General features: G+C 45.9%; 1 non-coding gene across 1 annotated transcript; it reads right to left on the minus strand.

Annotated features, from left to right (window-relative positions):
* Positions 1-254: 254 nt before the first annotated feature.
* Positions 255-329, minus strand: Trnaa-cgc (transfer RNA alanine (anticodon CGC)). The gene has a single exon. It is a non-coding gene; the product is annotated as a tRNA-Ala (tRNA).
* Between the last annotated feature and the right edge of the window lie 4,346 nt (positions 330-4,675).

Genomic DNA, 4,675 nt, shown 5'->3' on the forward strand with positions numbered 1-4,675 from the left:
GTAGTGTGTGGACATTAAGTTGGGAATGTGGGTCTAACGGGGATCATGCAAGGGACAAAATCCCTGCAGTCGCACTCTCCTCTGTGCCCTCGGTGGCTCAGATGGATCGACCGTCTGCCATATAAGCAGGAGATCCCGGGTTCGAGTCCCGGTCGGGGCACACAGTTTCAGCTGTCCCTGTTGATGTCTGTCGAGAGCTTAGGGTCTTGATTTAATCATCATTCCTATCAAACTTCCTGGCAGATTAAAACTGTGTGCCGGACCGAGACTCGAACTCGGGACCTTTGCCTTGCGCGGGCAAGTGCTCTACCAACTGAGCTACCCAAGCACGATTCACGCCCCGTCCTCACAGCTTTACTTCTGCCAGTGCCTCGTCTCCCACCTTCCAAACTTTACAGCTCTCCTGCCAACCTTGCAGAGCTAGCACTCCCGAAAGAAAGGATATAGCGGAGACATGGCTTAACCACAGCCTGGGGGATGTTTCCAGAATGAGATTTTCACTCCGCAGGGGAGTGTGCGCTGATATGAAACTCTACCCGCGAAAGGCATAGGTCCCGAGTTCGAGTCTCGGTCCGGCACACAGTTTTAATCTGCCAGGAAGTTTCATATCAGCGCACACTCCGCTGCAGAGTGAAAATCTCATTCTGGATCATTCCTATCGTCCATGGCCCGTGGTGCACCACTGTTGTCTCTGCTGTGGTTTGGTAGAGTCATTCTGCCACGCACTGTATACTTAAAACCACGGTGGCACGCAAATATTTTACAAACTTTGCTGTTTTGTAAATGTTTCCACCCTTGGCCTGAAAATCAATGATCATGCCCGTTTGGATGTCAGATAAATTCCTCCGTTTCTGCAGCACGAAAACAACTGGACTGTTTCCTGCTACCCCCTCCCCGTCCCCCTACGCGTTTTAAATACCCTCTACTGCTGGTACTGGCACTTGCCGTCTCTGATGGTTTTTGCAAGTTGAAGTCGAACGGAAGTGGGGACCATATGAATGTCACTGGAATGCGTAGGATGTATAATGTTTTCAATGTACACTTATGCTCATAAATTAAGGATACATGGTGAAACAACGCTCTGGTGGGCGGTTTGCGGGTTTATATCACCTCAGGGTATGACCATGTTTTGCATTTGACCTGCGGTCGTCGCACGGTGGCGCTGGCAGCAGTCCACATAAGCAGAGATGTGTTGGTGCATGTGAGTACAGTGCAGCGAGTAAGTGTGCAGACGTTTTCAGACGCGTGTTGAAAATGGCTCAGAGAACACATATTGATGACTTTATGAGGGGTAGAATACTAGGGCGACTGGAGGTTCGTTAAACACAGCAGGTCGTAGCACGGACCCTCCATGTGCCACAAAGTGTGATATCAAGATTATGGCAACGCTTCCAGCAGACAGGAAACGTGTCCATGCACGACAGTACGGGACGTCCACAGTGTCCAACACCACAAGAAGACATATATCTCACCATCAGTGCCCGCAGACGGCCACGGAGTACTGCAATTAGCCTTGCTCAGGACCTTACTGCAGCCAATGGAACAGTTGTCTCCAGACACACAGTCTACAGACGACTGAACAGACATGGTTTATTCACCTGGAGATCTGCAAGGTGCATTCCATTGACCCCTGGTCACAGGAGAGCCCGTAAAGCCTGGTGTCAAGAACAAAGTACATGGTCATTGGAACACTGGTCCCATGTTATGTTCATGGACGAGTGTGAACAGTGATTCTCGCCGGGTTTTCATCTGGCGTGAACCAGGAACCAGATACCAACCCCTTAATGTCCTTGAAAGGGACCGGTATGGACGTCGTGGTTTGATGGTGTGGGGTGGGATTATGATTGGTGCACGTACACCCCTGCATGTCTTTGACACAGGAAGTGTAACACGTCAGGTGTATCGGGACTTCATTTTGCGCCAGTATGCCTGTCTTTTCATGGGTGTAGTGAGCCCCACCTTCCTTCTGATGGACGATAACGCACGGCCCCACCGAGCTTCCATCGTGGAGGAGTACCTTGAAACAGAAGATATCAGGCGAATAGAGTGGGCTGCCTGTTCTCCAGACCTAAACCCCATCGAGCACGTCTGCGATGCTCTTGGTCGACGTATCGGTGCATGTTTTCAAACCCCTACGAGACTTCAGGAGCTCCGACAAGCACTGGTGCAAGAATGGGAGGATATATCCCAGCAGCTGCTCGACTACCTGCTCCAGAGTATGCCAACCCGTTGTCAGGTCTGTGTACGTGTGCATGGTGATCATATCCCATATTCATGACGGGGAACATAGACAAGAAACATTTGCGTTTTGTGGCTCATGTGTTTCGGGACAGTTTTCAACTTATCACCAATAGCGTGGACTTATAGATCTGTGCCGTGTGGGTTCCCTATGTGCCTATGCTGTTAGGGACAGTTTTGTGTAGTGCCACGTTGTGTGGCACCACATTCTGCAATTATCCTTAATTTATGAGCATGAGTGTATATAAACGATTTATGACACAGGATCACCAGCAAATTTTCCGCTGACAATGTAGCCGGGCAAAGGAAAATATCGATGGATCGTTGTAAGGAACTGCAGAAAGACTTGGACAAAATTTCCGTCTTGTGTAATAAATGACAGCTCTGTTTGAATGTGGATAAGTATAAGGTCGTGCCTGTGACAAAGAGAAAGGACTCGATGGTATCTGATTCCAATATTAGTGCTGGTCACTTCGCATCGTTTTTAGTACTCAATAGTAAAGCAAGGCAGCGGTGTGAAGTGGGACTATTATTTAAAATCGGTGCAGGGAGGACGAGTAGAGGACTTAGACTTAGTGAAAGAGTTTTGGGAACATACAGTGTATTTGTAAAGGAATCGCATACATGGCGCTAGTTCGACTATCTCAAGAGGCATTGTTCCAGTGTTTGTAGTGTCTTTGAATTATCCATGATAACGGACATAGTACTAATTCAGCGACAAGCTCTTAGTATCGTAATAGCTCGGTATACCCTCTACAAAAGTCTAACAGAAGTGCTCGGTGAACTTGAAAGGGAGTTCTTGGAGGGAAGATGACGAAATCATCGCGAAACCCTAAGTGCTAATACATAAACATATGTATTCCAAGAAGAGTGCGTGACCATTATGCTGGCGCCAGTGCAGAGATCAGAGCGCGTACATAGGCATGCAGATAGTCTTCTTTCTCTCACTCAATATTCAAATGGAACAGGAAAGAAAATTGCTCATATAGGTACGATATATCTCCGCCATGCATCGTACAATGATTAGCGGAGTATACATGTAGACGTCAGATGACTGACGAGATTTCCCAGTAGCAACAAGAAGTTGCAGCTTCTCGACGAAAGGAAACACTAGACAGAATATACCTCACTGTAACGTTAACTAGAGTCGAATTCGTAGCCACATTTTGCGTATCTCTTGAGCGGCAATAATTTCAATTTTGAACCACTCTCTTTCACAGCGCATTAAGTTTAGAGGGTTTCTACGTCTGAAAAGCAATGGAAAGTTCTGAATTGCTGCTTCACCAACGTTTCGTGGAATTTTCACAGACGTACGTTTGCAGACATGCCGGGATAACCTGTGCTTAGTCGCAGTCGTCGAGCGCAAGTCCCGAAATAACCCAGCCACTATGCCAAGAGGGAATGCGCGCGGAAGTCGTTACACACACACACACTCACACACACACACACACACACACACACACACACACACACGAGCATAAGCCGCGCGCCTTCAGTGGGGTCATGCACCCCACTGCCTTATATTCAGTGAATATTACTACATCAGTTAACGATAAAAAGAAGCTCGGTTGAACGGAGTATTGTCCATGATCTTCTGATAGATAAAACAGCTCAAATTCTTGTTTGTAAGGCACTATCAGGTCTTAAAGATAAGGTGAGGGCAGTAGATAGCTTTTATTTATTTTATAAAAGGATTTTATTGTATGAGGCTTGTCATTCTTGTTCTTAAGTTGGAACAAGTGAGATTATGGAAAAAGCCAAACAATGGAAAGTAGGAAGCAGAAAGTTTATAAAAGGATTTTATTGTATGAGGCTTGTCATTCTTGTTCTTAAGTTGGAACATGTGGGATTATGGAAAAAGCCAAACAATGGAAAGTAGGAAGCAGAAAGTTTTTCCTCCAGTGTCAATCGCCGACAGGAAAGAGATTTGCTTCTGTCTGGAGTCATGTAAAGTATGGCAGGGCGCGGGGATTAGAGGAGGGGGAATATGCGGTTCTGCTTTGTGTCCGTTACTTTCTTGATATATAACTTCGATCTACCATTAAACATTACAAATTATTTTAAAAAATTCTCTTTCCAGACGACACAAGTATTATTGTGGAAGATGTGGAGTCTAATGTAAATAATCTGGCTAATAGGAAAGTGGGTAACATCAGTGCGTGGCTTTCAGACAGCAAATTACCGCTTAATTGCAACAAAACGTATTGATACGGAACTCTTGTAAAATTTTACTGTCCCAAGGTGGTCAAACAGTCAGCGAAGTCGACTACTTGAACTCTTAGGTCACAGGGCAGATGGAATGTTTTCTCGGAAATATCACGTTCTTTACCTTGTGCTTCAACTGAATGCTGCAATCTTCACTATAAGAACAATTTGCACTGTAACTGTCACTGTTTACTTTCACTCTGTGATCTCGTATGGTGTTATACATTGGCGT

The sequence above is a fragment of the Schistocerca cancellata genome, chromosome 1, assembly GCF_023864275.1.
Source record: "Schistocerca cancellata isolate TAMUIC-IGC-003103 chromosome 1, iqSchCanc2.1, whole genome shotgun sequence".
NCBI classification, from domain to species: Eukaryota; Metazoa; Arthropoda; class Insecta; order Orthoptera; family Acrididae; genus Schistocerca; species Schistocerca cancellata.